This window comes from Lathamus discolor, chromosome 3 (genome assembly GCF_037157495.1).
Source record: "Lathamus discolor isolate bLatDis1 chromosome 3, bLatDis1.hap1, whole genome shotgun sequence".
NCBI lineage: Eukaryota > Metazoa > Chordata > Aves > Psittaciformes > Psittacidae > Lathamus > Lathamus discolor.
This window is the reverse complement of record NC_088886.1, coordinates 118,805,189-118,831,316: the sequence shown is the minus strand read 5'-3', so window position 1 is coordinate 118,831,316 and position 26,128 is coordinate 118,805,189. Positions and strand designations below refer to the sequence as shown.

The 26,128-nt window shown below is 38.6% G+C and overlaps 1 protein-coding gene across 1 annotated transcript in view; it reads right to left on the bottom strand.

The window, feature by feature from the left end:
• The window catches only part of NCKAP5 (NCK associated protein 5), a 405,798-nt gene that overhangs the window by 348,880 nt on the left and 30,790 nt on the right, over nt 1-26,128 (bottom strand). The gene's annotated exons all lie outside the window — the stretch shown is intronic.

Sequence of the window (26,128 nt, the reverse complement as noted above, 5' to 3'; positions counted from 1 at the left end):
AATGTGCTGATAAAAAGCGAGCCAACTCATATCTGGCCACAAGAATATAAACTAAATTGCTTCCCATGGATATACACAATTATGCGTAAGAATAGCATTAACCGCATTCTTTCCAAAGACCAGCTCAAGTACATATTCCCATTAAAGAAACTAGACAGTGGATAAAATTAAAGATTACATGGTTAATGAGTATGTAAAACTGCAGCTGCAAAAACCTCTTTCTGTGCGGCGCAGGCTTTGTGTGGCACCGCAGTGGGCACAGCCCAGGCTGCTCCTCTCCCACCGCGGGGCAGAGGCTGCCGGTGTCTGAACAGCCAGTCTGAGAGGTGTCTGTAGGGAAATGGGATATAAAATAATGCTTTCCAGGGCCTGCATACTATCAGAGTTAAAATTTAACCAGGCGCAAAATCTCTTTAGTAGGGAGAAGTTAGTAATTTTCCCTGTCTATGTAATTTAGCTGTGCAAAATGTCCCAGCCAGCTCTGCAGAACTTGCACAACCTTGGACAATGTCAGCATGATTTACCTATACCACAAACAATTTTGGTTGTGAAAGTGCAGTTCCAGGGAAGCCTGATGGGCCCTGATTTCCCAGATGGTCTTTGGAGTGGCCTCCTGCCAGCCTGGCACAAGTATCCAGTATTATTAGACTCTGCATCTCAGATTCAACTCTCCATGGCTAAAGCTTCACACTCCTAAGCAGCTTAATGAAAGACTGTAGGTTGCCTACATTTTTTCTGAACTATCTCTAACTTGACAGTATTTTCCAGTACTCAGGGACTTAGAATTTGTGCCAGGAGTCCTGGCACCGCAGGAAAAGTATTAGGTTCCCTATTCTTTCACTATGAATCTAGATTAATAACACCAAATTCCTGCTCCCAGTGGACTGAAAAGAGATGCTTGGAAATGTATGCATTTGTTGGACTACATTAGTTTGTACACATAACTAATTATAAAGTAATTAGTATTATCTCAACACATCTAAACTGGCAAGCAAGAGAAGACAGAACCATTTATTACAGTGACAAAGGGAATCAGCACTTTCTTATCATAAAAATCCAAGTTATCTTGCTTTCTTGTATGTCAGTGTAATTAATCACTGTATTTAGCATTCATAGATAATAACACCCAGTATCTGCTTTGATGAGATACAAACAAGTGTATTATGAATCACTTCACATCCAGACTATCTTAATTGCTAAAATTACTGTCTTCACGTCTGCTGCTTCTGTAACAGCAGTTAAGTCAGTGAAACGCCTGGAACACCCATGTGCTTCAGCAACCAGTTTAGCTACTGAACGAATAATGGCATTTGTCATTCTTATTATGAAGCCATATTCTTCCTTCATTTACAATTGTGTGAAACAAGACAAGTCCATGGGGTGATGCAGGGCATAAACAAGGACATAATCAGACTTCCTATAGTGGATGACTGAGGGAGTGAAAAACCACTGTCTAATTCACTAATCCCTAAATACACCTCTTAAGTGGACGGAACACAAAGTGAAATCTTACTTTTATCTTTAACTGAGTAATAAAATAAAATTTAAAAAATAAAAGAGCCTTTATCAGTTAATTGAGATTGTCTTCAACTATATAAATACAACTGACTAACCTTTAGGGCTTTTCATTAACCAAGGTTCATCAATTCTAATCATCTGACACTCAAATGCTCTAATGGCCATGCCAATGTAATTAAAGTTGCCAATTCTGCTGACAAAGTTCTTAGGTGACAAGCACAGTTAGCAATGTAGAATAAGTAATGTTGTACCACACTGTTTTCACAGATACTGTCCTATCCTATTAATGTCTTAACTGGTGACAGATTTTATTAATGAAATTAATCTTCAAATATGTACTCAGTCATTAATTTCTGTTCAGAACCGGAAGTAGCCAACGGTTCATAATCCTGCATGATATTTTATCACAGTTATGAAACACAACAGCAAACCTGGTAGAATTAATAATCATCTCTTAATCAAAATAATTAAGGTTTTAATCTTCCAAGGGTAATTTGTTTGACCCCCTCCTACCAAATACATTCTCAAACATTCTGCTGTATGGGTTGTGACTGAGGGCAGGATGAGAGTTAAGGTATGAGAAACCAATTCAGCAGCTGCCTTAGAGTGTCTTTCATATTGTACCAATGCCCACCTGCAAGGTATAAATATTTCTCATCACTACAAGATGACTTTCCATTTAAATCACGCATGCTGCCTACAAACTGCACACATTCATTTAAACCGCACATATTGCTATCTATTAGGATAACTGGAAAGCATTCTACAAGCTACTTTGCAGCTGCAGATATCCAAGCAACTGTCAGACATGACATGCTGGAAAAGTTGAATTGATGTCCATCAGGCTGATCATACAAGTAAAATTACCTTTTAGTTCAGATGTGTTTTTTCTCTTCCAGAATTGTTACAGGATATTTAAGAATAAGTTTTCAACAAGAGGCATCCTCTTTCTTCCTACCATTCAGCGTTGTTTGATTTATCTTTTTCTTTTTTTGTAGATCAAGAAGAAAAGAATCAGAGGAAAACTTATACCATGCGATAAAAACACCTCACAGCAATGTGATTTATGACAAAACACAGTCCTAGTTTCAAGTATCAGCAAAGGAAAGGACAACCAAACTGCGTCAGTTTGAAAGTGGCCAGCAGATGATGGCAGAGGGAGAGTGTAAGAGGATGACAAATATATTGTTGTACATTCATCGGACACTTTCAGACAGTTCTGGTCTCAATTTCTTCTCTAATAAGTCCTAATTTCAATTTGCTTTCTTGACTGCTACCGAATATTGAACTGACATTTTCATGAAATTATCTATAGTAACTATAATGCCTCATTCGTGAACAGTGGTACTTAGCTCCAATCAGAATATATGGAATGCATCAAATACTTTTACCTAATCACCAATACCTATAGCAAAAAATTAAGACATGACTTGCTGACTGTTGCTCATGAGCCACTGAAAGTTACAGGTTGTTGTCTCCCTGCTCTGCTTGAAGAATTTCTTCTGATAGAATAACAGGATTGTGACCATACTGAAACAAAGAAGAATAATAATACTAATTTACTTATATCTTGTAAGAGTTGCTAAGCAAACTTGTGCTGAAAATTTACATCAGCACCTGATCTAACCAAGAGTAAACATAAAGCTGAAAGCAGGCAAGGGTTTGGGTTTTTTTATTTTCACAAATAAATTACTTCAGTAACTACACAGGCATCCACCCACACTAGCCTGGGGCTGCATCAGTTTAGGTCTTAGATTACAATGAATTACTTTGTGTATTCTTTGACCTAGAGCCAGTCCTGTTCAGAATATTATCTGTGTAACTATGCTGGAGTCAGTAAAGCCTTGAACGTGTAGACTGAAGCACATGCTTCTTTATGTACTGCAAATAAATACATTGTAGCAATAGAACAAGGGATAATGGGTTTAACCTTAAACAGGGGAAGTTCAGGTTAGAGCTAAGGAAGAAGTTCTTCACTGTTAGGGCAGTGAGGCACTGGAACAGGCTGCCCAAGGAAGTGGTAAATGCTCCATCCCTGGCAGTGTTCAAGGCCAGGTTGGACAGAGCCTTGAGTGACATGGTCTAGGGTGAGGTGTCCCTGTCCATAGCAGGGTGGTTGGAACAGATCATCTTAAGGTCCTTTCCAATCCTAACCATTCAATGATTTTAATAGGCTAGTGGATGTCTGTGAGAAAAGGCACAATGAGTAAGAAATGAAACACATGTAAGAGTAAGTAGAAGGAGAGCACATAGAAACAGTATTCAACTCAGATTTTTGATATTTGCTATAAATGTCCATTCAAGACATTTCAAGAACATTTGACACTTCGTAAGCCACACTGCTCAGAAATAACCTGTAAAAGCTACAGTGACAGCTTCATGGCATAACTGCATTACTTTGTTAGCTACATGCCACTGCCCACATACACCATGTAAGGTTTGAAGCCGTACACTCACACAAGGGCTGTCTCTATTCAATTTGAACAGTGGGACAAGAGGAGGCAGTGAAGTGCAGTGTTGTCTCAGAGAAGTGACTGAGAGATTCATCAAGCTCCCTGAAAAAGTATATGGCAAACTCAAGAATGCAAGCCTGCTCTCAAAATACAGGCTCACTTTTTCCCACATGACCACCAAGTTGATGCACATGTCAAACACATCAAAAAAAACCTAGAGAGTTATATTATTTCCTTGATGTTCCATCGTCTCAGTTGAGCTGTCAGAAGATGCATGAAGGCATGGAATTTCTCAGCAGAGGAAAGAAAATCATATGCAATTAGAGAGCAATATTGATTAAAATTATCTTAATTTTTAGAACCATTTCTTCACACAACCCACATTTAAGGGAGAACTCTATTCAATTCTTATTCAGCTTGACAGGCATTCACCCTCTGAAGTGCCTGGGAATTGTGTTTGAAAGGGGGCTGAACAACAACTTCAATTTTTGGCCCAAAGTCAGCTGGAAACAAGCCATAACCTAGACGTAGTTGGCCCTCAGGATATGCTTCCAAAGACCTTGACAAACTTAAAATTAAATTTTAATTATCCCTGTTCAGCTTGATTTATAATAATTGTCAATATCTTTGGTTTGAAATAACACATTTTACAACATGATCAGTTAGAGAAAATATTTTCCTAATGACTAAAGGGATGAAGAGTCTGCAGTGAGTCCAAGAATTATATTATCAATCTTATTTATTATTATTTTAAACCATAACACACAAACATTTAGGAGACATTGATCTGGAATTGGGGTGAAAGGCTGAAGAATACTGTGTTTTCCTGGTTTTGCAGCAGTGAGATTTAGAAGTCTAATCCTGCAGACAAGAGACCAGCTGAGGTCCCAGGAGTTCACAGAGAAAATTAATGGTGTTTGCAATGCTCACAAATTTGAAGAGTCCATAGAACCATAAAATTTTTAACTTGCCAATTATTTTTTTTTTAATAATTATGATGTGCCAGGAGGTGATAATTTATTCATTTGGACAAAGATTCTTGTGAAGTTCTTCACAGCAGTAAACCTGCAACCATTTTGTACTCACAAATCCCATTAAAAATTAAATTATTCAGCTCTTTTCATTCCTATAGAGTTTTACGGGAAAGGTCACTTTTAACACTGGGCTTTCAAGCTTATCAGCATCCTGAAATAAACTGCCATGACTTTAAGAATACCAGGTGGAACAACAAACAAATTCTCTTTCCCAACTGGTGCTAGTGTCTTTAAGCAATGGCCACTCACAGAACCACAGGCTCAGGCTGTTTTCTAAACCAATACTTCGAGTTGCTCCCAAAGCATCTTTCCTTTTTGAATCTATTTGCAAAGAAATTATTGCACATGGTTTCTAACAGAGGAGTAAAAGGGTAGATCATAAGATTAAAAGCAACTTAATTTATGTGAAATAAAACCTGCTAAACTAGAGCGAAACTCAGATCCCAATAATGTCAGCAGAGGACTCTTCAGAGTTCATAAACCACAGAAATATCGTGGTTACTGCCCATACCCCGAGAAAATGGCTTACCAGAAAAAAACCCATCATTTGCAACTATTGTATTGGCAGGTCAGTGTAACAGATTTGTTCCCTGTATAAAAGGGATAAAACTAATATGCATTGCAATTTTGGTATTTTTGCAACTTGACTCTGAAATTGCTTCTGCCATCGTCTGTGAATTCCTGGCCATTGCTTGATTCATTCTACCAGCAGTCACTTCAGCTGAAAAGATATTCTAAGCTTTTGCAATTTTGTTTTCTTTTTAAAGGTAGCCTCCTGTAACAACTTCTGCTAATAAGCTATTTGTTTTTCATAACACCAACTGAATGAAACATTTCACTACATGCCTCCAATCTCCCCGCATTTACAACACTCATCCATTTGGGCTGTAAATAAAATTATTACTGCCTCTCTTTTAAGTAACTAATGTGGGTAAAACCTGCTGATCCTGAAACTCATACACAATGGAAAAAAAGAGGACTTTCCAGCTTTTCTGCATCTTACCCCTCAAACATACAGTTCCCAAACAAACAGGCCTCCTCACACAAGTTGTTTGCTTATTTACAAACACAAGCCCAGCAACTCTGCAAATCATCTGGAAGACTGTAATATTAACTCTAATGATTATCTCATGCCCTGTCCTAAAGCAACATTTCTCCTTGAAGAATTACAGAGCATCATTCTACAACAATATTTTTCCTCTCCTCTCACCCAGGCAGCAGAAACATGAGAAGGTGATGAAAACCTCAGTGGGAGTTCACTGTAAGCCACAGGAGGGTTAAGTCTATGGCTCAGCTCAGCTCTGGACTTCTAGCTGAAGTCCTATTCACCACCTCTGGGAGTAACACAGCTTTAAAATGGTTTTTTGATAGCCTCTTCCAAAGTTAGAACATCAGTTACTGTCCATATGCATGTAACACTGCAATGGGCTGCAGAGGCCTCAAGTAATTCTCCACAGAACCTGCACTTCCACATAGCAGGAAGAAAACACAGAATCATGGAATTGTTTGGGTTGGAAGGGACCTTAAAGATCATCCAGTTCCAGCTCTGCTGCAGGCAGGGACACCTTCCACTAGACCAGGTTGCTCAAAGCACCATCCAACCTGGCCAGTCATGCCCAAGATTACTAATTTTCAGCACAGGCTATTCTACAGCCTCACAAACCATGAAAATCCCCCTGGTTTCTAGGCTGCTAGCCAAATTAATGTTTAGGAGGGTGAGCAGGCAAGATTTAAAGGGCGATTCAAGGAAACCGAAACAACTGTTGCTCCAGAAGAAGAAATCTTTAGTAGCAAAAGTATAATAATATTATTGAATATTGAAATACCATTAGTTATTCTGGGGGAAGGGATCAGTTGGACTTTAGAGGAACGCAGGCAGTCAAAGACAAAGTTTGTGTTCACTAGCCTGTGTGATTTTCCAGAACTGACCAATCTCATCCCTGCCAGAGCGCTGCCTTGCTGCAGTGTCAGGGTGTAAGAGGAAAAAGAAAAGCACAACCTTTCTGTGGTGAAGCAGGCACACAGCCAGCAGCCCTCAGTCTCGAGGACAAGGTCATCTGTGCAGGTCTGGATTACTAGGTCTGCAAACCTCGCAATGCAGATATCACAATACCATGGTAGTACCAACACCTAACAATTTTTCTATCATTTGATACTGTGCATTTCTAGAACCATGAGAATACCATGAAACCTGCACATCACCCAGTTATACAGGGAAGCTTTGTGACAATTATCTTTCAAAGTGGGAGGTTTCTATAGAATGGTATCTTTAACAGTATGCTCTCACAGTCGAAGCTTCATTAATTCAACAAACAATTTATTCTTTTGTAAAAATGATACTCCATTTAAATAGAAATTTAAATAGAAATAACATTTCATAAGAAGCAAACTCCACAGGAAAGAGAGGAACCAGCAGATTGTATTCTTGTGATAAAATTATGAAATGGTAGGCTTGATTGAAAAGAAATCTAAGTGAGAAAAATCTGTCTGGAAAACAAATTTAGCTTTCTTATAGCTGTTTATCAACACCAAAAAGACAGCTATACAATATGGAGTTTACATCTTCAACTGCTTAACATCTTCCAAGCAAAGATGGTGTTGTAACAGAGCAATGATCTTAGGATCTGTATTCAGAACTGAAAACAAATTCTTAAAAACTAAGGGGCTTTCAACTACATGTTAAATTGGAAGCTTTTTAACTGCAATTTAAAGGCCTCTTTCCAACCAAATAATTATTATTTTTCCATGGGCAATAATGATCTTTTTCCTAATTTCCTAATGAGACAGTAAGAGGTAGATTTACTGCATGCAACTTTCAGTTCTGTAGAAAAAAAAAACCAAAAAATTATAAAAAATTATATCAGATACAGAAAAGTTAACAGGACAACTGCCTTCCTCAGGAACATGGGAAGCATATTCAGTGAAGAGCCTTGGCCACAGCTTGGAGTAGCATCCCCAGACACAGTATTGACACAAATTGGTTCTGAAATGCAGGATCTTTCAATAGAACAGGACAAAAAAATCTTCAGGCTGATTTATTTCCTGAAAAAATAAGATCTAAAAGCAATCAAGTCTAAAAGAGAGGAATGACTTAGGATCACTTGAATGGTGAAGGTGAGCTGTGTCTTGTGGAAGTCAGTGTGATGGGTGCTGTGCTGACACCATATTCATTAATACAGAGATTAAATGCCACAGGAGCTGGGGTTGCAGGGGCAGCTTCACTCTTAACATACAGCATCCTTGCTCCATTTATTTCCTTTTCATTAAAACAGTGCCCCACTATGGGATACTTAACTACAGAGAATAAACTGAAGAGTTCTGATAGGCCCCACTGCAGAGCCTTCAAGCCTCGGTAAGGACTTCTGTGGGGTTTGGGGGGACTGAATTTATCAGTCAAAGCGCAACTCAACATCATGACTCCTGCCCTAAGCTTGAGAATCACTCAGATGACTTCTTACGCAGAGAGAAAGGCAGCACACCATTGCAACAACATGTACATAGCACACACATGCATGAACAAGATTTCTTTTGGCCTTGAAGTATTTAGTCCAGATTTTAACTCCCAGGTTATTGGCTTGGCATCAGGCTGTCAGTTGTACAGCCTCAGATGGTAGCCTACATTTTTCTGCTAACTCAGTGACTTCTGTTCCAAAGCAATGGACATTGGATCTTTACAGGAGTTATGAATTATTGGATGCACATCAGGAAGCTTTTTAAAAGACCTTCAGGAAACCGTGGGAGGTAATTATAAAGAAAAAGAAATCAGACTGATTTAAGTTTGATTCAAAACTCATCTCTCTCAACTAGACTTTTTGCTGTTTTCAATGGATTTACATCCTATAAATACATCAAATGCAATTGCAGACATTTACAACACAAATATTAAGTGATCTAAGTAAAGTTAAATTAGTTGTTAAAATTCTGTTAAATAAGTAGGACAGGTCAAGATAAACACATAAGATTCCACACTCCATTCCAGGGCTACAGTAAGAACTTTTCACTACTCTTGTATGTGCTTTCACCTGTCTTTCATAAAGCTACGCTGGTAAGTTCCAGAGGTATCTGGAGCAAACAGCATATCCAGAAGAGAAAAGCATGCAGGGAACAGCATCCCTAAGTCCCTGGCATCCTCTCCACCTGGGAGTTGAATCCCACTTAACAAAACAGGATTACTTAATGCCAAAATGGCTTTTTCTGAGTCCCAGCAGCTCTTGACTCACTGTTCTAGCCTGCACAAAGATAAAAGGTAGCACACCCAAACACAGACAGGGTACTCTAAACAACATTGAGACTGTACCTAGCACATGATGATGACAGCTGAAGCTATCCAGTCCCAGAGAGACCAAGATTTCCTTTGGTTTCCTTCCCATCCCCCATCCTCTATCTTTTCCATCCTTGCAGCTGAAAGTGGGAAACACATAGGGATGTGGGTAACGCATCATCCACACACATACATGTCCATGGTCTTGGGATGATATCCCTACAAGAGCACTGAGATTGTGGAATGCAAGAGGATTTTCCAGTCTGTCATTTCTAAAACCTTTTACCGCACACTGTAATACATGGCGCATGAAGGATACCAGAAATGACATTGATGCATATTTTCTTCAGTATGTGGAGTATCACACTTCTAAAACACAGGAACAGATCTGTACAGTGGCTTGCCATACTGCACTTTCATTTGATCCTCATTTCACCCTTAAATACACCATATATAAGCATTACCAGTCTGACACATACTTCTTGAGCAATAGGATCTCTTTAAATCATACGTCAAGGATTTGGTGCCAAAACTACTATTTTTATACTACTGTTACTATTATTGTACTAATTGAGAGCAATCCTGAGGAGAAGGAACTTGGGAGTGTTGGTGATAGGAAGTTCAACATGACCCAGCAGTGTGTGCTCACAGCCCAGAAAGCAACCCGTATGCTGGTCTGCATCAAAAGAAGCGTGACCAGCAGGTCAAAGGAGGTGATTGTCACCTTCAGCTCCACTCTTGTGAGACCCCACCTGCTGTACTGTGTCCAGCTCTGAGGTCCCCAGCATAAGAAGGATGTGGATCTGTTGGAGCATATCCAGAGAAGGGCCATGAAGATGACCAGAGGGCTGGAGCACCTCTCCTACAGAGACAAGCTGAGAGAGTTGGGGTTTTCAGTCTGGAGAAGACTTCAGGACATCTTAGAGCAGCTTCCAGTGCCTAAAAGGGGCCTACAAGAAAGCTGGAGAGGGACATTTTACGCAGGCATGTGACAGGAAAAGGGGGAATGGCTTTAAACTTTAGATTAGGTATTAGGAAGAAATTCTCTACTGTGAGCATGGTGAGGAACTGGAAGAAGTTTCCCAGAGAAGTTGTGGCTGCCCCATCCCTGGAAGTGTTCAAGGCCAGGTTGGACAGGGCTTTGAGCAACCTGGTCTAGTGGAAGGTGCCTCTGTCCATGGCAGGGGGGTTGGAACTAGATGATCTTTAAGGCTGCTTCCAACCTATACCAGTCTTTGATTCTATGATTCTAAGATTTTTTTATAGTAAAATTAAGTCCTTTGCTGCTTTAATTCATACCTTGTATGTATACAAGACCTTCAATGAATATATATGCCTTTTCTTTTGCAGAGTGCTTTTGTCTTTTGTCAACAGTACATGCACTGACTGCTGACTGGAGGTTAATCTAAAGATTTTAACTTCAGCTTTTGGTTTTCCTAACCTTATACAATCAATAGAGTCAGGTACCACTTGATACCAGTTGACTATAAATTGTTTTGCTTACCTAAAGGGTAAAAAAAAAAAAAAAAAAAAAAAAAAAAAAAAAGGAAACAGAAGACAGAATATAGCTTTTCAAAAGAAATATTATAGACATTAGCTCCACAAACACACTGTACCTAACCCAGAACCAAATTCTGCCCTCAGAAAAAGATGCGTCATTTATGTGTACGTGTGTACGTACAGAAAGTGGGCAGACTGAGAGGACAGGGTAGCCCTTGAATTTTATAAAGAAATGCCTGCCTTAGGTGTTGGAATGCAGTGGAGATCTATTATATTGTTATCTTTGTTTAACAAGGCTTAAGAGTATATTGCAAATAGAGTTCGTCAATAAAATGAACTAATTATTTTACAGAAAAAGTTAGGGTTTATTTTTGCACTGACTTCTCATTTTAATTCAGAATGCTTCTACCAGCTGTAGCTGTCAACATTGTTTAAAATGAAACAGGCCAGCAGGAGATCTGGATCAAGTTCAGCATACTTCATATGATAAAAAATGTGTAACTTCAAAACAGCTAATAGAAATATGGCACAATATTCATACATTTTAATTTCATTTGAATATGATTCACAAATTCTTGTGGTTTAAGTAGTACTATTTTTATGATATGGAAAGACTAGCTAGAAAGTCAGTGTCAGAATAAAACACCTCACTTGTGTTTCTGTGCTCACCCCACACATGTCCTATAGCTACTCTATGAAGAAATCTCCTATTTCAGCATATGTTCACACCATTTATGCCAGTTCTAGGAAAAGGTAATTTTTCAAGTGGTGTGTCAATAGCACAACCTAAGATATCCCACAGTGGATGCAAATATCACAGACTTTGACAAGAAATGTCTCAGCACACAACATTTTAGAATTTTCCTATGGTGAACTGGGAAATGACAGAGACATAAATAAAATCCGATGCATTTCAGAAGAAATCACACAATTTTAAACTGTTATTTTACAACAGAAAGAAAAAAAAAAAGAATTATATTCGTCTTATTCTATTGGATACAAAACAAAGTCATGAAGGCATCTGTCTTAGATTCATCACATGGGCTGCATTTTTTTGGGCTGGTTGTCTTTGGAATGATTCTCTGGATTGGAAAATCCATAGCTAAAAATCAAACAGTGGATTTTCCCCATCTTCCTCTCTTGACTTTTGTCCTTAATGTGAAGAATATGACACAACAAGTTGGGATTTCTTTCTTCTTAATTTTTAATTTCTTTTCTTCTTAATTTTTCTTTTTCTCTTTTATTCATATCAAACCACCTTCGTCTTTGATGGATCAGCTTGAAAATCTTATTGGGATTCTAAAAGCAAAAGCAAAAGCAAAGCACATGCAATACATGGCAAAGATAAAACAAATACCTCTAAAAATTGCTGGAGGATCAGCACAGCGCTGACAGAGTAGTGAATCAAAAGACACACATTCTCTAAGGTTTCACTGTGACAGTCCTGTGCTGAAGGCATGAGAAAACTCAGATGAGTCACACTGTGTTATAACATTTATCATAAACCAATGCTAGTAGACAATACAAGTCACAATCTGATGCATTAGCCCAGAGACAACAGGAACAGATAGATTTTCTACACATCAGCTTAACACAAAATAAATACAAAAGCATCTTTGTTTTTTGACACAGCCCTCTCATTGGTGAAAAAGAAATCACCAAAAGGTCAAAGGAATTGTAAAGCTGGTTCATTCTATTAAAAGTACAGTGGCTGTTTTGTCTGTCCCCAAAGTCAGGCAAAGGAGAGGAGCTCAGAGCAACTGGCTGCTGCGTAAGATGGTGAAACAATTCTGCCTTGATTTTTCTCTTAACTACCCTTTCTTCCCTTCAAACAACTTTTCTCTTTTCATACACTGCTTCCAGCTACTCTTCATGCGCTGCTTCCACTGGGGATGATGAAAGTATGTCCATGTGTCAAATTATTGGTAGCCATAAAATAGAAGTGACATATCATACAGATACCCCATCCTCCAGAGCACTCTCACAAGATTTCAAAGCACTTTAGAAAAGGTATAAACTATAAGCCTCAAGTTACTGGTGATGAAACTGAGACACAGCATCAGGCACAGTAAAAGGACAGCCATTATTGGGAGCAGCCGCTAACTAACAGTTTACCTTATTCACCATTTTGCCCATCATCTTTGAAAAGTTATGCCAGATCTTGCTTTCCCTGGTTGTTTGCTTATAAGGAATAATAAACTCTGCAAATCTTTTTCCCTCTGAGAATCACACTAGTGATATTGTGGCTTCACAGCATTAGCGAGCTAAATAACAGAAAGGTAATACCAGGGCATGACACTGAAATCAAGTTCCTGATCTTAACCCTCTAGAACTGCGGAACTACCGGATTTCATAGGCAGCAAGACCATCATTATCTGACCTCCTGCATAATGAAAGCCACAGAATTTCATTTAGTAACTCAGTCAGTAGAGGGAACTAATAAGAGATGTTTGATTCTGCCTGCTGAAGCAGCTCTTGAGACTACTGAGGTAGCAGTAAGGTTAAAAGGAGAGTAAGGTTTTCTGTTGGGTGCTCCCTTCAAGACAATAAAAGCTGGGTTAACTCTGTACTGTCTAAACATAAAAATTGGCAGTTTTTTTTAAAAAGCCTTTATTGTCAATTACCCACTCATTTATCAACTCTTCCAGGCTGTATTTACAAGGACAGAACCATCCCCCTGAAGCCCTGAGTTACTAGCCAGCTATACAGCAGATTTGCTTAAAGCTAACGACAGTCCAGCCCAATCCTGAAGCCTTCACCAAGGAGATGAGGTAATCCCTTTCACTGTCTACCTCCTAACACACATTTTGCTGTGGTCTATTTTATATTTGCCTGAACAAACATACATCTGTTAGCAATTCACAGATGGCCACAATCATGTAAGCAGCTTTGGTCTACAAGGTCTGACTCGAGATGTTAAGGCATCTCTAATATGACTTGGAACATCTCAGTTTGGTAATGTTGAATCAGGGTTAGCCTTGTGCAGAGACAAAGGCCAGCTACCCTATGAATTTAGCTTTATATTATGAATTACTTTAACCCCAGACATTGTTCGGGAATTTGGGACTGATAGAACACACAAGAATGGTGTCTGAAAGTTACATTCAAATTTAATGTTGTCACTATGTCTAACATAAAATGCAACTTAAACGTGAGTGTTTATCAAAGCCAGAGTTCTGAGGCTAGACCCAACACCTGTCTGTTTTCCAGGGTAGCACAGGTTGCTTGTTTCTCATGAACTAAAACCAAACTGTGTGTTATTCACAGTTACAGAAAGAGCAAAAGATCAAAACATTTCTGGGGATGCACCACACACTGCCTTCTCTTACTGCTCTTATCCAGTTCTGTACTGTCTAGAAACCTCAGTAGGGAGGGGAAAGAAAATGGAGGAAAACAAACTCTGGAAAGAAGCTTGGCAAACTTTTGAATCTTGATTACTGGAAAACCATCTTCCTAGAAAAACACTGTATAAACCTTGCTTTGAGGATTACGTTCATCATTATTTTATAGGGACAAAACAATAGCGGATGAGCAGAATGAAACACAAGAGAACACTAATAACATCAAATTTGCAGGAGAGAAATCACAGTAAAAAAACACAATATGAGACCTCTCTTGCAAAGCTTTCCTAATTCCCACTTGCAGAGTTTCTTCTGAATCATTTCATCATGACCATTTGCTGGCTACAGGAACAGCCGGAGAGTTCGTTTCCCAAAATCCATGTGTCCCAAGGCTGCAGTAAGGACATCCACAAGTCCCTCCCACAACTCCGACCTTTCCGTTTCTGCCAAGGCAGCAAAACCCATGCCTCTACCTATATCAAGGCATCCCATAACCACCACCTTCCTGCAGCAGCTTGTGATGATAGTTGTGGTTCCTTTGACATCCCTGCTTTTTCAGGGGGTTCCTGCTAATACCTAATTTCACTTCTTTTCAGAGAGGCCTTGATGATAACTGGTTATGCCCCAGGCCCCCTGATTTGAACAAATGTTACATTCAACCATACCAAATGTGCTTCCTGTGTAACTCACAGGCTTGTACTTGTCAGTAAAACTTCAACTTAATGATACTTAGAATACTGCAGTTACTTCCTTCTTTATATGAATGGAAATGCTTCAGCTTCACAAAAGTGGCTTTCCTCTCATCCCAGTATGTTGGATGCACTCTCTATATGCCCATTTGGCAGGAATCAGTTTGGGTCAATGGGCTATGAGCCATTTGTTTGCTGTTTGCAAGCCCACACACAGATGCTGGATGTTTTGTTTTCTTTCCTGATTGCTTTCACACATGAAGCTGTAAGGACATGTTGATTGATCAAATGAAACTATTGCACACTTCAGCCCAAACCAAGCATACCAGGTGAGGAGTCCATGTAATTGCCTGCTTTGGTCAGTGGTGCTTGTGGCAACCTGTCACCTCTGTGGCTTCCTTCACTTGCAAAATAGTTCCAGTGCTCAAAAGCTCCAGACAAAAACCCAGAATAAAGCTCACCCTCCAAATAAACCCCCTTTTATTTAGATGTTGTAAACTGTTAAGAAGACAGGCAAAATTTGCAATATGTCTTCTGTCATGAAACTGTAGTGAACCTACTGGCAAATAAGCACCGTTTTCTCTACTGGGTGGATTTAGACCCAATTTTAACCACGTAGCACTCCAGTGGCTCTTACTGACAGCATGACAGAAGTGTCTCCTAACCTGCTCAGTTCTGGTTTACTTATAGGCACCTTGAATCCAAAGACTAATTTCCATCAAGCATTCCATTGTTTCAGCTATAACACATTAATCTGTTAAATGAATACATTAAATAAATTAAGAAAAGTTTCACATTTTTAAATTATGCTCATTTATTATATCATTAGAGAAAAAAAATTGTAAAGTATTGTATTTGTTACACACGCTTTGTCAAAACTTAGCTTTAAAATACAAGTGCTTATAGAATCATATTATGAGTGGGATTTCTCTTTCTGGAGTTTCCTCTTTTCTGAAGCTGAACATACAGCTTTTTTGTAGCAAGGACAGTCATTATATTTTTGAACAGAATTCATTCAGTGACAGGTTTATTGCTTGTTTATCTTAGAAATATTTGCTACAAAGGGCATCATAGAAAATTGCAAGAAACCAAAATATTGAAGGTGTTTTGAATTGCATTATATGGAATTCTACAGCTGGAATGGTATCTGATAAAACAATTTTCTTAACTCACATTATCCCATTCAAGAAGGATGCTTGGGTTCACAACAAAAAGATGCTTGAGTTCACTAGAAAAAAAATGGATCTTATTTGTTTTCTGACAATATTTTTGGTTGACTAAAGCAGGGCTTGAATCTTCTTGACATCATAATTTCATTGTATCCCAGGATTTGCACAGAACTGAATAACTCTGCTTGGTTGAACTACCAATGTTATTGCTTTTAAAGTTACAGAAGCAGGGAGTGAACTGTAAATTTGACAATGCTGTAGGATATAGATTATGTCGCACTTAAAAATATCTCTCAAAATGCTTTTTCAAAATGGCAGGATTAGGGACAAAGGTCACATTTTTGACATTATTTATAGGCAAATTGCTCAGATTACTTATGGAAAAAGCAGCCATGAGACCTATTATACCCACAACCACCCATTATTGTTATATATGTTATGGTGAAAAGATAAGACCAGCTCCAGCAGGGGGAATGAATGAGATGAGAAATGCTGGGTACTACATGTGGGAGCATTTCAACTTGTAAACTCCCCAAACATGAAGAGTTAAGAGTCAGTCTACAGTCTGACCTTAAATACCATTTCTCCTCCCTACAGCAAGAGAAGAACTGCAGCTTGTGGGAGCACTAAATCAGGGAAGATACAATACAAACTTTAAATGAACATGAGATTTCAAGAGGTCTTAGAGAAGTTAATTCTGTTTCCCACTAGGAAATGAAGTTTCTTACCTGAGTGGAATATTAAAAAGCACACTCTGAATAGTCTGTCCTTGTACTTTAACTGAACATAATTCACCTATAATTTCTCTGGTATTCCTTAAAACTGATTTTAATGACTGCCTAAGCAGCACTGCCACACAAACTCTTGAGAAGTATCAACAAAGCATGCTAATGCAATGCTACACTAACCACTGTAATGCCAAAGCTTTTGGCTCAAATTTAAATATACTTTCCCTGCCCTGGATTCTTCCTTACCTCTCCCAACCCCCGCCATCAAAGATGAGCACCAGTAAATGAATGTGCTTTGTGAATTCCTCAGACAAGCACCTGCATTTAAAAGCTACAGATTACCAAATCCTCTCCTCCATCCACTCTGCAGTGTTTTGAAAAGTTGAACTTCCGTGGCAGCAGGAGGGTCCCAAAAAAGAGCCACGTACTCAAAGGCAGGACAGGGTACCTAGCAGCAGTTTGAAGGAAGAGCTGAAGGCAGTGCTTAGGTAGAAAAAAAGCCAAAGCTGAGCCGGGGTGTTTTGGTGGTGTAAGTCAAAACTCACATTCAAAGTCACAGAATAACAAATTTTAACATTACCTGATTTGAAATTTTTAATTATTAGTATTTTATTTTATTTTGTTCTGGAATTTGTAATAACCTGACATTTCTTAAAATATAAAAATTGAAGCACAAGGAGCTCAATTAAGTAATCCTGAGACTATGAAACAAGCCAGGTGCGGCAAGAAAATTCAAATTAACACTTATCTCAAGCTTCAAAACAAGTGTCAGCTTATTTTTTTATTTTAATTTATTGTAGTCAACATTAGCTAAAGCTGAAGACATTTGTTCTCTTGTTAATGATATACACATAACTCCCACTTACATCCCCTTGCTCCTTCCAATTAAGAGTAACTTCTGAACATTTTAGCTAGAAGGCTTATCTGGCACAGATTATTCGCTGTATCATATGGATTCAGGTTCTTACATCTGTGAGCTCTTCAGAGCAGCAATTTGTTCTCTGTTTAGCATATTCTGCAGTGTACAATGCTAAATAAGCTTAGGGAGTGCTATTCACTGAGGCATGTTTGTGCTCAGTGGGAACAGCATTGCAATGTGCTTTGTTGTTTCAATCTGTGCAAACCTCCTCTCCAATGCAGTGTATAAAATTTCAGGTCGCCTGTAAGTCAGTTTGATTCTGAAAGAAATCTTCAGACCAAACACACAAAAATTAGTGGGTCTGAGAAGCACTATAGGTGGAAATGTAGCACACCTTATATCAGCTTGCTATCCTTTAAGTGTACAAAATGAGCACCAGCTCACCACTTATCTTCTCTGCACAACTAATTGCTTTCCTTACAACACGATTCTGACACACCTCACGTGCACGCTGGGAATATTTAACTCCAACTGAGCAACAAAACACCACCAGTTCCTTGACTTGCTCAATTCAACACAGCTTGTTCAAGTTAACCATATCATTGTTGCATTATGTCTTTACTTTTCAGTCTTACTGAAATGAAGTTTGGAAAGCATAAAGACAGGGTATCATTCCTCTGACAATCACAGAACAGGGCCCCCCCCCCCCCATCAAAGCAGAACAGGTATTTTGTGAAAACATCATTATCTTTTAGCTCCCAGCTCCACCCTGTGAACTCCCAGGCTCTCTGGACAAGCAAAACAGGACAAGCTGCTGCAGAGTCCATGGGATGAGAAAGAGCTACAGAGCTGCCTCTTTTCCCCCTCAGGAGTCTGAGAAGGCCTTACTAGCAAACTGCAGGTGAACAAGATTTTGTCAGGCCAAGTTTATGGTCAAATAAAACAGCAGTATCTCACACGGTATGTGTCCTTCCAACACAAAGTATCAGGTAGCAACATAGCAAATACCATTACACTTAGCATCATTAACCTTGACACCTTTTATTTTCTCCTGTGTCAACCTAGCAAGTAGCACCATGGCTCTGAACTGGACAGGGCACTGATGCTCTGGGATGGCCAAACCCACTGGCTGCAACACACCTTCTTGGAATTCATCTCCTATAAAGAGGTGCAAATTTTTTTCTCTTTGAAAATTTTATGCCCTCCATGACAAAGAAATGCTTTCCTCCAACAAAATGCAGGTAATCTCTTCAGGTTTATTAAAGTTAAGCTTTCTAATTGTTACTGTTGTTAAAGGAATTGGAAATGGGTAATTACTAATTTTCACTCTTTATAGGTTTTCCATGAAGGAAAAGGAAATTTTATGCAACACATTTTAAATCCTGTGTGACACTTGTCCTTCTGACTCATACATCAGAGACTGAGCAAAGGATGTTCAGATAAGCCACCATAAATTGTTACAAAGACTGTGTAGCCAAGGGGTGAAAATACTCCTGGCTCTCAGTTGACTGATACAGGAGAAGACTTATAATACCCACAGGTTATAAGACATGTTTACCCAGACTGAATCCCTAGGATAACTGGAAGGATACTTATACTGAACACTTGAATTCTGAAGTTGCTATACAAGCCAAGCAATCTGTTCAAAACACCAGAAAAGGCTTAAGTGCTTAAGCTATCGACACTTCTCCTCTGACAGACATCCATGAGAACCATAGACAAGAGTATGCTGATGAATTCTCCACTGAGGGAAGAAAGCAGTTTCACAGAGCTACAGGGCCAGGCTTGTCTTCACTCAGACCAGCATCAATCTGTAGAAATTTCACCAGCCTGCCCTTCACAGAACAGTATCAAACCTGTTCCTAAGTGGCTTTAGCAAAAGGAAATATTTCAGGTTTCTAGTCTGTTGACCTAATTTTAGTCATACTTGCTTGACTGCTAAGCTCATAATTGCAGCTGATTCTAACTTAGTATAAACTGAAAGCTTGATTATCGTGAGTGCCGATTTGTAACACGTAACAGTTTGGTCCACTGGCTTTCTTAATATGATTCTTGCACTACTCTGAAGCTTATCAGGGTAAAATCAGGCCTTGCCTCTTCTTTACATTGAAGCTTCAAGCTGCAAGCCTAATTTTGAAATGGAGATTAAGAAAAAAGTTCTCTGTAATACGTAGATTAGTGAGGCAGAAAGTGTGACAGTTAGCATTCAGCTTAACTACCTCCTTCTGCTGGTCATAACCTACTATAGAATTTAACCTGCTCTTCAAATAAACAAGAATTGGTTTAGCTTGTATATTTAAACTCAAAATTGCTTTTGGTGCTTCAAGATCACGTTATTTTAAACATATATATTGTACATAAACTCAGAATCATGCAGGTTGGAAAAGGGACCATTCTCAGGTGCTTCCATGGTTTCTAACACATCAATAAGCCTTGCAGCTTTACTGCCCCATGGATCTCCATTCCCTACCTCACTGAGATGGCAGATTGAAGGACCTCACTAGCATACTGTCCCTCAACCACTGGCACGCCACCCCCAGGGTTATCTCTAAACATGTTTATAATTCTCTATCCTGCCTATAGGGATTGATACTTTCCTAAAATTTTATATATGATTGTATATGAATGAAAAAAAAGGAGTAAGTTCAAAGACCAAGTGCTTAGGACTTTGTATTTCAATAAGCATTACAGGCAATGATAAAAATACCTATCAGTCTCCAGTCCTAAAGGAAGAAAAGGACTGAAATTACAAACTCAAACAGTCAAAACAAGGTAAACAAGTGTTAGAAGGTTTCCTCTTCTTCACTTGCAACAAAATAGGATTTTTTTTTCTGCTACTTTCAAATATGGTACAACTCTCTTTTGAAATTAGAAATCTGTATCTCCAAACTTCTATGTATTAAGACATCTTGCAAAATACATCCTTAGTTTTAATCTTAATGTGAGAAAAAGGAACTTAACGTTGGTTGTAGTATTCAAGAGACAGATTCATGTGCTTTAGTGTGTATGAAATAGAACTAAGTTTATCTTTTAATGCTATAGGTACACACATGAGAAAACACAGATACAACCAGCTGCCTATTGAGTTAGGTACCCGCAGTACCCGATCTTAGTGAACAGCAAGTACCAGAAAAGGATAAATTCTCTCCTGACTTTACAGAAGACCACGTTATACCCTGTAGCAAGAGATCTAATTACAATTACCACCATTATCCAAACTCAGAAAATTACTGAATACTATTAAATGTTCATCCACAGTATTTACCTCAGCAACCTCCAGCAATCTTCAATTGCAATGGGGGACAATATATTGGCTTAGTTATTGCTTTTTATCTGAGATGGGCCCTAAGCTAAACATACTAAGGAGTGTTTGGATCCAAGGATTTGGGTCAACACAGTTTTAATTCTCAGTAGTTCTTTCATTTCAGAAAGCATCTCATTTCTTTCTCTTAGGCATCTGTCTGAGTACATGTAAAGCACCATGAGCACATTTGACTAAAAGCCCTCCAAACAGTATCATCAACCTTAGCTGATTATACTTACAGCCTCAGGACTGCAGACCATCACAGAACTAAATACCAGAGACTAGTTTTACAAAAGGATTGGATACATTTATCGTTGTTATGGATACATGTATCTCTGCAAGGTAAATTGAAGCTAACAGGTAGGAATTTCAAATGCACCTCACTGAATTAAGCGCAAAAAGCACATTAAATCAGTACATTGACCCCCAGTTTATAGGGCACCCCATCTCCATCCCTCTCTGCATCAACTGAGCTTTCTGTGTGAGGACCTGACATCATGTCTGCACGGAGCCACAGAACTGTGCTAAATGGACAGTGCAGAAGGGCTAAAACTAGAGTTGACACCACCAGCAGAAGGCTAGAGGCAAAAGCATTGCAAACACATTTTAATTATCTTGAAAAGCAAGCATTACTAATGTAGAATCAAAGATTTAAGGAGGTATATGCATGTGAGGGTATAAAATTCAGGCATAGAGGTTAGCTCTGGTAATGAAAAGCATTTGGCATATAATTGTGATTAGCAATACTGCTGTCTACAGCTCTGTATTTGGTTAATTTTCAAACTTCATTATTTTTCTTTGGCTGCACTGCTTTATCAAAGTACAGGGTATTACGGTTTCTTCAGGACTATCTTGAATTCAGACTCCAAGGGGTAAAACCCTTTTCAACAGAAGCCCACATCCATGAATGCTGCTGGGGACACGGTGGCTAAGAAAGCTGCAGTCCAGACTGTGCTGGACTTCCCTTTCTATGGCTTATAACTGGTCCTGATCAGCAGTATGGAGTTGTGTGGGACACTGTCCTCAGCCCAAATATCAGCAACACACATACATATCAACACACATCAATGAATATAGTCAATAGTGGGCAGAGAAGTCAGTCACAGCATCCTTCTAAGAAAGGCCTGATGTTGTTACATATGAGATGGGCCAACATTATGTACATTTATGCCTTAGCTCAATCTGCCCTTAAACTAATGTGAGCTCTGGTAGAGCTGGAATTGCCTTTCTGCCTTGCCCATCCTCTGCAAGTAGCAGAGACACAGCACTCCTGAATGAACAGCGAGCATCTTTCTCGTCCCATCCCAACACGATGTAACAGTTATTCTGAATAGTGTATTTTTCCAGAAAGCACCTATGCCCTCTGCTTTATGCAAATGGCAGAACAAGGAGTATTTACCATTTGGGTGGAAGAAGGATAGCGCACATGAATCTCTGCTGAAGAAGAAACTTATAGCTAAGAAGAACAGTCTGAAAAAAATTTAAATGTACTTACTGTAAGCCTGACTTTCTTGAAAGTTTAAAGACTTGGTACTGTTCCTCTATTAACATAATTTTAACAATTATCTCACAGCCCTGAGATACTTAAAGGATTTATTTTTAAATTAATCTTAATGCATAAATGAATTAACTAATATAACTGCTCATTTCAGAAAGTTAATTCTGTACTCAAGAGTAGATGCTGTAATTTTGGTGCCATATAAACTATTCTTCATAGATAATAAAGTAGTTTTAATTGTCAAATCCACATTAGCACAATTTTGGCAGATGAAGAACAATTTGATCTGTGCATAATAACATACCTTTGCCTTAGCATGGTAGGTAAGGCTTGCATTTCTGCTGCTGGCAACCGCCTGTCAAACACGTTTTTGTAAATGTAATTTCTGGAGAGGTGAAGGCTCACTGGTTAAGATTTTCAAAGGAACTAGTGACTAAAGGTGTCTGAAAGTTTCCAGTGTCCCACTTAGTGAGACCTGTGTTTCAAGATTTCCAACATTTCTGTAAAAGTACCCAAAGTTGAATGCCCAAAGCAATACACCTGCAGTCACTAGTTGATTGACAGTCACCAGAACTAGGCAATTATAAATCAAAAAGCTTAATTTAGTTACTAAGCAGTAGTCATAAAACTGCTGAATGCAAAAATGACTTTATTTTTTCAAAACATACATAGCCTCCATTAAAGGAGATTCCCAGATCACTTAGGACTGACTCTGAAAGGAAACAGTTTCTGCCCCAGAGGGAAACAGCAACACAACACCATCAGTGTCTGACTCTCTCAAGGACAGTAACTGAGCAAAGGCTGGGAGACAATTCTCTTCAATGCTGTATGTTATGCTCATAAAATTCATTCATGTGTCATATAAATGCTCAGATAGTCCAGGACACAGACATGTGGGGAGGGAAGCATATTTAAAACTTTCTAGGTTTAAACCAATGCCACATTTAAAGATAATTCAGTGCCTCATATAGGTGCGGTGTGCTGATTTCTGTACAGATTTAATTGTATGTCCTTTACAACATACAGTGAATTTTGCACAAACTTCAGAATACCTTGTAGAAGCCAGCCTGGGTGGCTGTGAACCAGCTACTGCAATAATTCAACTTGTGCTGTTATCCAGACACAAATCAAACCCTCCGCATCCTGCTGAGACTGCGAGACCTGAGCTTTTGCTCAGTTCCTACACAGATAAAAAAGAAAGAGGAAAAAAAGAAAAGCCTTGACAATGTAGTTGATGGGGTACTCAAAGGGAAGCTTGAAGTCGCAGATGAAACTGAGATTACAAGGTGGTGGGAAAGTAAATAACAATTCCATCAAACAGAACCATACGTGGAAGAGGGTTAGGAGGAACATGCTGCTTAGCTGGTGACAACCAGCATGATTCAGTATTACAAGACGATCCAATTTACAAAGACATAACATGAGAGAAAACTCCTATCTAGCCCTCAGTAACAGGAGAAGAATTAGGCATGAGATACTAGTTGATAGCTAAAAAATGTCTGAATAAAAACAGCTATAGAATAAACAGAAGCTGTTCAGAGGATGTTAGCTTGATTCTTGTCTAACTTGGACAGATGTACATCAGGAAGAAGTCCATTGAGGTTCCTGGAGTTTAAGGGATGTAAAAGACACAAATAAGATGCAAACACTTGCAATGGCAGGTTTTGTCACCAAAACCTCTATGAAGTATGTACTTTTCTGTCTAACTATCTAACCAGTACCACTGAAGTTTCTACTTAGTGGAATAAGGCCATAGCTATATTGGCTAAAAGTAAAAACAGCATCCTGTATAGCTTTAGTAAAGCTGTTCAGGAATTTTCTAATGACTAGTCTAGAGGAGACTGCAGTTTCCACAAGAAAAATCAGATTTTTTTGAAGGAAAATGCCAATATGATTCTTAAAAAAAAAAAAAATCCTTTATGATAACAGAAAGTGTTTCTTTTCTGGGGACAACTTACACAAATTTAATGTACACACATGTACTCACACACCCCTTACTACTATGAGGCAGACACTTTTTGTTTGTATGCTCAAGCATTGTGTGTTTAAGGTCACAAAGAGCCACGTAGTTCACCTGCTGAGCACTGCCATCTCCTCTATCTCACGTACCAGGTAGAGCTTCCCCTCCAGAGACAGCCCTTCAGAGGATGACACCTGGTGCTCCATATGTGCCATGGGTAGCTGGGCAGCAGAGGAATGCAAGGCAAATAAATGATACCTCTCTGAAGGCATTGCAGCAAAACAGGAAGAAAGTAAATTCAGTTTAAAAAGAGATATTTTCAACATTTCAAAGTAAAAAAAAAAAAAAAATAGTTTTAGCAGAAAACAAGATGTCAAAGTAATGAATCTAATTTCTCAGGATGGAAATAGCCATTCTGTCCCAGTCTAATGCTTACATCTGAGGGGAATTCTGCCTCGCTGAGTCACATGATTCAAGCATTTGTCTTTCAGAAAAGTTCTTTAATGAACAGGTATATTTGAATTTCCTTAGAAAGTAATATAAACAAAATAATTGCCTTTAAGAGTCAAAGATTTGACTCTTTCTCTTTTTGTCTAGGGCTGAGATTTATGCTGCAAAAACCTTGAACAAAGTTGGGAAGTAAACAGTACTTCAAAAAACTGTTTCAATACACTATGCAGTGAATAAATTCACTGGAGGCAAAAAACAGATTGGTAGGATCTTGAAGAGCCATGTCCCATATGTGTACATCACCAAAGACACATAGGAGCCTTGTGAACAGTTACACATTTGTTTGGGATTCAGTGCAAGAAACCTCTACCCAGAAACACGATCATATTGAGAGTTATCTTTGCCAAGACTCATAAATTCAAGCAAAGGGAAAACATATTGGGTGTCTGGAAACAGTGGAGGTAATTTTTCCCTTTAGACCTGCTAGAGACTTTCACTATAATGAAAAACTCTAAGGTATTATTAAAGAAATAAGTTGGGAAACTGTTTCCCAGCCAAAATTACTTGGATCCACTTTATATGCTAGGAAAAATACCCACTGAAATCATAAAAACTCTCTGGATTTACATTGTTAGCTTCTCATAAAGCCAGCTGTTGATACCCAATTATTTTAAATGCTTCACAATGATCCCAGCTCATTTCCTATCTGGGTCAAGTGATGCCCTAAAAGCAAAACCAGACAGGCAAGCTCAGAGGTGCAAGAACAGAAGTAAGTAGAAAGGAACTGATAGCAGAGCTATTCACAGCAATTAGAGCTCGACAAGCACTTACAGACTCCCTGGAAAAGACAAATGACTGGTATTGGAATATCCACCCTTGAATGTCCCTGCCTCCAGGGGTGCTGAGCAAATGACATATTTACATTGCAGTTTTGCCTAGCTCTATTGACAGCATGAAGCAAAGTATTCTCCATGTGAAAGATTTAGCCAGTTCTTTGGCAGCTTGGTTTTTAACCAGAAAATACTTTTTCTATGAAGGCAAAATATATATAGTGATTTAACAGAAATTTTCAGTAAGAAACACTTTATCTAAAGATCAAATTGCAAACTCATGGAGTGGAACAGTGTATATCATCTCTTAGTGTACATTATCTACTATAGCTATAGAGCAAGAGGGCCAAAAGTATATATATATATATTTAGGAAAAAAAAAAAAAAAAAAGATTTTCCAGCTAGGACTAACCCAAATATCAAAATCTCAGATTTTTTTAACAAAGGCTGGAAATTCTGATTTGCAGACAAAGCTATAGCTTTGACAACATTCCACTTGTAAGTGGACAAAATAAGCAAAACTGAAGAACACCA